The sequence below is a fragment of the Neopelma chrysocephalum genome, unplaced genomic scaffold (genome assembly GCF_003984885.1).
Source record: "Neopelma chrysocephalum unplaced genomic scaffold, ASM398488v2 Primary Assembly neopelma1_42b, whole genome shotgun sequence".
NCBI lineage: Eukaryota > Metazoa > Chordata > Aves > Passeriformes > Pipridae > Neopelma > Neopelma chrysocephalum.
Genome location: NW_020897701.1, coordinates 537,100 through 546,466, shown reverse-complemented (window position 1 = coordinate 546,466; position 9,367 = coordinate 537,100).

The following is a 9,367-nucleotide window of genomic DNA, read 5'->3' as shown; positions in this document are numbered from 1 at the left end:
CCCTCCAAATAGCTTGTGTCCAGGGTTGAACAAACCTGCGGGGATCGTGATCCAGCTCTGCCTTTGCTTTCCCCCTTCCCATGGAATGGCTGTTGGGGAATTGTCTGAACTGCTGCCCATTTTGGTACAGGGAGGGCTATTTGTGTCTTATAGCCAGAGTATGAGAGGGCTTGTTAACAGAGCAGATTTTATTGATTATTCTGTTATGGTTTATCATTGTAAACACAGGATTGGCATAGGAGATGTTATTACAATTTATTACAAACTCATATTGACATAATGAAGTCTGGGATCAACATAGGGACCAGATAGGATGAAAACAGTAGCATAAGATCTGAATTGTGAAACCTTTCTAAGGATGGTCTGAACCTCAGCAGCCAAATTCTGAAACCAAATCCATCAAACTGTAACTCTGAGCACTGAGACCCTTGGGAGAAGTGTAGGATAGTGGCTGGCAGGAGTGTCAAAAGAAAGCTTGATATAGGCACCGTAGCTTTGGATGTATTGATTATGAAAGTAACAGAAGCCTTAATGCAACAGTTGCATGATTTTATTCTCTATGGTATAGCATAATGGGAATAGGAAAGAAGTTACTTTAGCAGTTAGTGTAAGCAGCAGAAAGATACTGAAATTATGTTTTATTTCAAAACATGCTTTTCATTAAAGTTTTCACATTTTCCACCAGGCTAACGTGATCAACTTTTACTAAATTGGCTACTGGCCTTGAAATCTATTGCTTGGGAATTATGATTATCTCAAGATGAATACATTTTCTTATTTTTAATATATAGTCATTAAATTTCAAACCAGTCAACTTAGCTTTAATAGAGCAACGAAATAAGCTTTCAGTTATTTTTCAGTTATTATTTCCATGGACTATGCCCTATTAATAAAAGGCGAAGTTGTCTTGATTGGAGAAGCTGTTTTATTTTGTATGTAGATTTCAGGGGTTACTTTTCCTGTGGAACACATGAGGGCAGCAAAGGACTTCTGCAAAGTTGCAAACCATGCAGCTTTCATTTTTATTTTAATTAAATAAATCTCAAACAAATGAGCAAAAAATCCCTCCCTATTTTGGGAAAACAGATAGATGGATTTGCATTAAAAATTCTGTACAGCATAGCAAGAGGAAAACGTGTCTTTCTCCTGGATTTACCCTCTGTGTACTAAGTAGATGTGTCAATTTATCTTATTCAAGAAGAGAGAGTGTTAGAAAAGTCAGTGTCTTGTCTGATGACTGGCTGAGGGACAATAAAGTGTAATGACCAGCCAGTAGGTGACTGACAGCCAAAGTGTTTCAGAAGGCTTTATTTTTCCAGTGAACTACCGTGCTATTAAAGCACTTTGTGTTTGTGTTTAGATGAACAAAATCACACCAAAGTACATAGAGAGCTGTATCTATAGGCATGCAGTCCCTGCTCTGTTTTGAATTACTCCAGTGTAAATTTAGCTATGCTTCCTTAAGATAAAAGAAAATACACTTGTAAAAATAATACCAGATTCAGGCCTGTAAAATGAATAGAGTACAAAGGTGTTAGCTTTTTTTTCGTTGTTGTTTGCTTTGGTTTTTTTGTTTGGTTGGAGTTTTTTAAAGGCTTTATAGATATAGTTCTTATTGCTTCATTGACACAGGTAAGCCATATATTAGTGACACTAGTCACACCAGACAGGTGATGAAAATCTTTTTATGCCTTTTTTGTTGTTGTTTTGTTTTGGTTTGGTTTTGGTTTGGTTTTGTTTGCTTGTTTTTTATTTTTTGTTGTTTTTTTTTTTCTCAGAAACTCTGATTTAGAATTTTATAATTGTCAATGCTTATTTTAAAATATATTTTAATGAAATTTTATGTATCTCTAATAACCATTCTGGCTATTCATTAGAAGTATTTGATAAACTGAAAGATTGCATGCTAAAGGAAGAAGCAATAATGAACATACATTTAGGAACCTCTAAACTCATTGTAAGATGTTTTCTTTAAATGGAAATATTCCTTTCTTAAGAGAATTTGCTTCTCATCAGTTGCAAAACACCTATTTCTAAAATTTGTCATAATATAGCAGTGTAATTAGTGGGAGAATTTTTATAGTATTACAAGGTAAGATTGAAAGAGCATGTTAATATTTACTAGTCAGGCTTTTTTTTTTTTTCCTTACTCCAGTGATTTTTGCATCACTGTTTGAAATAGTTAATTGAGTCTTGTTAGACAGCCTAGCTTCAGTGCTCTTTGGCCTCTCTGTTTATAATTATCATAGCGAACAGGGCAAAATACAATAAATTACTTCTGAGTTGAAGACAGGTCTGCTGAGGATGGGTGCTGCTGCTGCTAAGGGCAGTAACAAGATGTTTTAATGGACCTTTGGGTAGGAGGGATAACTTTATAGTGCTTTGGTTGGTATCTACATAGCAGGAGTTTGGACTTGTGCCTTTTGCATGCATACATGATGTTTAACACATGGAAAATAAATCCATTTGTATTGTGCAGTCCTCAGCCTCAGAGAGGAATAATCTCAATCCACCAGATGGAGCTGAGCATCTTTTCTTAAAAAGATTTGTTGGGAAAAAATATTTCAGGATAAGTCCAAGGATTTGCTTATTTTAAGACCTGGCAGAGATCTTGTTTCCTAATATAGTTGCACTGGTAAGAATTTTTAAATGTAAGCAAAGCAAATGAGAATTGCAATCTTGGGATGAAATCTGTTCCTGCTTAAGCCAATTTAAGGGTAAATAGGTGGCGATAGGTGGCGTTGCTATAGCTAATGTTCAGAAGTTGTCTTTTCTGGGCCCCAAGGTAGACTTTTTGAAATTTGTGAGAATCAGAGAAAATTACACATGATAAGAGTTGGGGTTGCAGGAATAACCAAACTGTCCAAGTGATTGCCTTAGCTAGATCATGATAAATATCTGTGTTGACCATGGAGTCTCTCCTGGTAGAATGATCTTCCTTTGCAAATAAAGAAATAACTGTAGGATCTGCTTCTGAAGCCTGACTCTTCTGTATCTCAGCTGAATATTCTCAACACCAGTAAGTCTCTAGCTCTTTTAAAAATGTTTTTCTTCAATTTTGTTAGTAAGGGGTGAATTGTGAATGAAGAAGGCTGGCAGTGGAACTAATAATAGAAATCAAACAATGAATCAAAAAATTGAAGATGCAGAAAGGAGCAACACCTACTCTGAGAGAGACTGAAGTAAGAAGTTTTAGGGAGATGTGAATTGGCTTTTCTCTGAGAAATCTGATTTTCTGGTAGTATGATTTTCTCTGTCTTCATTGCCAGTCCCACTTGCCAATGTGTCTATAAATTGACATTAACTGTTATCAGCGGAGAAAATTTCTCAGGTCCAGGTCATCAAGAATTATTTTCCTCTTGCCTTTTTTTTGTCTTTTTAATATTTTGTTATCCTCAGAAAGTGGGTTAAGTAGTCAGCTTTTCAGAAAGAAATTCGGGCAATATTTGATGCAGCGTGTTTTAAGGGCACAAACATTGATAAACATTTATTAACTGTAAATGTTCTTATTTCTTCCATCAAACTGACCATGGGATGTGGACAAAGTGCTCATAGGTAGAAGTAATGCTTTACTTTGCAAATTTCTGTAAATCCTCCAGTTTATTTGTTTATATATCCTTCATGAATTCATCAGTGACTTTGTTGATAGAGGAATCTAGCAAGAGGGTAGGAGGGCTTTCAAAATTCACATGAAAGGAGAGACAAAATTAAAGAAAAAATTACCATTTAGAAAACTAGATTTTTTTTTTTGTCCTCATTTTTAGAGGATCGGGTTGCTGACTTTGTACACTGGTAATTATAACTCAAAAATGCTGTTGAATCTTCCCAACCTTAGATTATTTCTGTTTCATATATAATACCCTCCTCTTTTGGTTTACTGTGGAACTTGAAAGGACTGATTTTAAAATCACATTGATGTGAATCAGTTGGGACTTACTGCTATAAGTATAATACTACTGAAATTTTACTTTGTCCCTATAGTGCTTTTTATCCGTAGAACTCCAGTGCCCTCTGCGGGAAGGTCAGCAATGTAAAACCAATGTCAAATTTGCACCTCAAGCATGAGGTCTGTGTCAGTGACTAACCTATGCTCAGAAATAGGAATCTGTTTTGCATCAGTGGCTGACTTCAGCCTTGCTCAGATTTTGTTGTTGATGTGCCACAGGCTTTTTAGGTCTGGCATATAGTAAAATCCTTGCAAGAACACATACTATTTTTATTGTGTAAAGTTTTGGTGGAAGGTTAACTTGTTTTGTTGCTTTAGGCTTTGTTTTAACAGCAGGCTTTTATGCAAGAGGAGAGACTGTCCTGCCTCCCTTGCTTGTACAAAATTCCCCTCCACATTGCCACAATTCCATACATGCTGCTAAAGAGGCTGAGCTTTCCTGAAGGGGGTACAACACATCTGCCTGTTGTAAATGCAAGGATTATTATGCAAGAAAATAGATTTAAGGGAAAGAGGTATAGGAGTACACCCTTGTTTACCTCTTTTCTTATGATAGGGAAGCACATGACCTGCCATGGTTGTCATCTTCTTCACTCTGCAACTACAGCCTGGTATTTTAATCACAGAATGGGTAAGATTGAAGGAACCACTGAAGGTCATCTAGTCCAACCACGCTGCTCAAGCAGTGTCCCCTAGAGCACGTTACTCAGGATTGTGTCCAGATGACTTTGAATATCTCCAGGGAAGGACACTCCATGAATTCCCTGGGCAATCTGTTCCAGTGCATGGTCACGTGCACAGTGAAGTTCTTCATTTTCAGGTGGAACTTTTTGTCTTATTGCTCAGCATGACCGCGAAGAGCCTGGTTCCATCCTCCTGACACCCTTCCTTCAGATACTCAGAGACATTGATGAGGTCCCCTCTCAGTCACCTCTTCTCAATGCAGAACAGATCCAGTCCCTCAGCCTTTTCTCATAAGAGGGATGGTCCAGACCCCACATCATTTTCATAGCTCTCCACTGGACTCACTCAAGGAGCTGTATGTCTCTCTGGTACTGAGGAGCCAAAACTGGACACAGCACTCCAGGTGTGTCCTCACCAGGGCTGAGCAGAGAGAGCACCCTCCTTGCCCTGCTGGCAGTGCTCTTCTTAATGCAACCCAGGATACAATTGGCCTTCTGGGCTACAAGGGCACACTGCCGGGTCACGGACAGCTTGTTGTCCACCAGGACCCCCAGTCCTTCTCCTCAGAGCTGCTTTCCAGCAGGTCATCCCCCAGCCTGTACTGGTGCCTGGGGTTCTTCTTCCCCAGGTGCAGGACCCTGCCTTTGCCTAGTTCTTCTCTTCTCATCTCTCCGGCCTGTGGACATCTTTCTGAAGGGCTGCACAGCACTCTGGGGTATTGGCCACTCCTCCCAGCTTTGTGTTGCCAACAAAGTTGCTGAGGAGGCCTCTACCCCTTCATCCAAGTCATTGATGGATAAGTTAAAGAATACTGGACCTTGTATCAACCCTTGTGGGACACGACTAGTTACAAGCCTCAAACTAAACTCCATACCACTGATCACAACCCTCTGAGACTTGCCATTCAGCCAGTTCTCAGTCCACTGCAGTGTGCACTTGTCTGCCTGCACTTCCTGAGCTTGCCTATGAGGATATCATGGGAGACTGTTAAAAACATTGCTGAAGTCCTCTGTTTTTGGGTGGTGGTGCAAAATGTACCTAGGGAATTTTTATGTATGCTTCATTCCATTTTGCCTGTGTATGCTGTGTCTGACTAGAAGAACAATGCTTGAACTATTCCATTTTTAATCCATTTTACTTCTATCCATTTTAACTTTTATTGTATATTCCAATATCAGTTTGCTTCTTGACACTGTTTTGGTCATGAAGCTGTCCACAGGCTTTGGTTAAGATGTGGATGTGCATTTGAACAGATGAACATGTTTGAATCAGACAGTAAATATTAATCAATATTGAAGACTTTATAAATGTTTTGAGTTAAGATAGAAGGCACTTAAAGCATGGATTTGCTAATGAAGAAATACCCCCTGGATATTAATTAATTATATGCTGGAGAAAGTTCCTTGCCTCTTAGCAAGTGAAATTAACTGGATGACAGATTAGGGTGTTTGTTCTGTCACTCAATGATTCTTTTTCCACTAGAAACCCTTCCTTATTCTGAGCTATTTGTTGTTTAGTTGTAAGAATTGACTCTTCTTTTTAGAAAGAAAACAGTGCAGTAGTAATGTATCATATGTACTTATCATGCTGATAAAAGTTTGGAGACAAGGAAAAGGTAAAAATTATTTTGTTATGCAGAAAGACAAAATGCTTTAGGAGTCATAAAGGTTGCCTTTCACTTAGGTTAATGTAATCATCTTATAAATTGGAATTTGAACGTATTTTGAAGTTAGGAATTCATAGGATAATACATTATGCCTGTAAGGAACTTAATGCTGGGCTTGTAGTTGTCTATGTGCCTTTTGAACTTATATTGTTATTTTAACATAATTTCAAATAAATGTTGACTGTTCAATTAAGCTCATGCTTGTTTTAAGTAAACAAAAGTATAGGTTCACTGTTAGTCTGTAGTCCTAGTGGTGGATTTAGATGATGTAAGCCAGGAGGAGCTCCATTTGAGTGTGGAATTATAGTGATGCAAAATTAATGCCATGGTGAGCACAGCTGAGCCTTGTATATTTATTTTAGTTATGGACTTTGAACTTGTTTCTACAGCTTGTCAGGGGAAAGGGAGAAATCCTCTTACCGCTTCTAGCTTTCTTCTTACAAACCAGTACTGTCGGCCTCCTGTGTAAGGCCATACATGGCATTGCAAGTAGAGTTTCCCAATTAAATTACACTGTTTTAAAAAAATTAGATGATGTCAGGAACTGTTGCACAAAGAAAAAAGTTCCATTAATTACTCGAATATTTATTGTATTTAGGGTAATTTAAAACATAATGAGAGTTTACTTCACCCTTTCTCTGTTAGCAGAAGTTAATCCTGGTTTTAAAAGGGTTGTACCAAGTCTTTGGGTCTTAAGGTCTGACTTGTTTTGTTTCATGAGGATACTGAGCTTCTCTTCTAATTTTCCCAGGAAGTAGAAACTATATATGTCATATAAGACAGTTTCTTAATGGTGTGGTTAGCATTCTCTGTTCTATACCTCATAGCTTTTCATGTATAGCTGAGCACAAAGGAGAATTGGAGAGGCAATTTTTTTGAAAATCCTGATCATGGCAACTGTTACATGTTACCTTCTAAAAAGGAAAGCTTCCTTGATCTCAGTTTTTCCTCGGAATATTGAGAGCTTGTTCAATCTAGAGATCATTGAAAGCATCATCCTTTAAAAACAACTCAAGAAGTACATTCTGCTTTTACAAAAAGCCTTTGACATTATCATCTTGCTCATAAGTTTGTTTTTTTTTAATGTGTTTTGACTACCAGGCTAACCACGAACATAGCATCTACACTGTGTTTGGTGCCATAGCTGAGTATCCAAAGACTATGAAAACACAGTGTGGTAGAATTGGAGGGAAAGTAATACATATTTAATATTACATTTAAAGGATTTAACATCTAATACTACACCTACATTTAAGTTTCAGTTAAAATTAACAGCATTACAGTAATTTTTTTTTTTAAACAACAGTTGTTAAAAAGATTGAGGTAATTCTTACGGGAGTATATTGTCTGAAGAAATAAATATTTATATAAAAGATGCTCAAGCTAAAACTGTGAGCCTGTCAGTCCCATCTAGATGTTTGTGTTGAGTTACCAGTATGTCACTGAATTTTAATACTGCTGGTGAAACGTAGTGTCTTAACTATGTTTTTTGTCTTTGTGTGGTCATTTCTGAAGCACATAGACATGATATTCATAGGCAGATCATAGAATCATAGAATCATAGAATAGGTAGGGTTGGAAGAGACCTCCAAGACATCAAGTCCAACCCCTGATCCAACTCCATTTACTATATCATGGCACTAAGGGCCACGTCCAATCTCTTTTTAAAAACCTCCAGGGATGGTGAATCCACCACCTCTCTGGGTAGGCCGTTCCAATGCCTGAAGGCCGTTCCAATGCCTGAAAGGCCATTCCAATGCCTGAAATGTGAATGTGTGGCTGAGATCAGTACATGCTCTGGCTTCTCTAAAAGAAGCAACAAGTTCTGCTAGTTGTTCATGGTGTGTTGCCATTTGCTCTGAGTAGAGCACTGCTCTTCACTGACAGGTTACCATGTACTTAGCATGTGTGTTACTATGTACATAGCATTTTTATTTTGGGGGTGAGATGCTTATCCTTCTTTTGGACTTAACAGAATTTCTTTCTGGGGTGGGTGAAGTAGTTGTAGTTACTGGGCTACCAAGAGCCAACACCAGACATGCTGCTTCTTTTGGTTGACCATGAGCATACAATAAGGTTAATATTTTCTGTGCTCAAAACATAAACAGTTTGTCTCATTGAGTTAGTCATGCTTAAGTATTTGAGATGACTGAGAACTTAGCGAAGTTAAATAATGTACAATTTGAGCTGAGGAAAACTGCAGGTGTTTGGACTATGATTCTTAGCCCATTATACTTAATTTTGATTTTAAGAAGAGAGGATGTTTTCAGTTAACACCACCATTTATTCCCAGCCAAAATGAATGCAAAGAGAGTATTAAATCCTCCTGAATTATATTTCACATTTGTAGGCTGCAGAAGGAAATGAACACTGATGAGCACTTAAAAGTTTTTTATTGTATACCTTTTTGGTCTAGTTTTGGGAAGAATACACGCTACCTGAAATGTCATCTGTTTAAAGCGCAGACTGGCCCTAGAAATTAAATAGCTGAGATGTTATTTGCCTCAACAATTTCTTGTGATTTGGAGCCAATGTTATGGTGAAATGTGTGTAATTAAAATGGAAGTTAACTGCTGTGGCAAGAGGTGCTTACCTAAGCCCAGCTTCAAGAGCTTTCAAGAACTCATTTTCCCCTGGCCATTTTGCACTCTGCCCATGCTCATTATACAGGCAGTCTGCCTTAAACAGTGCTGGGTAGGGTTCAGTGCTGAGTTTGAATTACCACTTTATAAAGAGTATATTAGGTTGGAATCTGCAACCACACTGCTCTAGTTGTACCCTGTGAACTTGTCTTTGCCATGTGATAGGCAGCCTATGAAGCAGAAATAGTATGCTTAATGCAAAGCAAATGTTGAGAGTGCACTTTTGCTTAAGACTGGTCTTACAGCTGTGGGAGAACTTTATTCAGAGATCCTTAATTTTGAATCTGCATGGACTTGGGTTAATTTCGCTCCTTTGTTTGAACTTTATTAAAGGGAATTTAGTAATTCTTATTCTTCTGTTTTGTTGAGTGTGATTCTGCATAGTCAGAGGTGTCCTTTGACTGTCCATGCAGCAGATGGGGAGCAGAA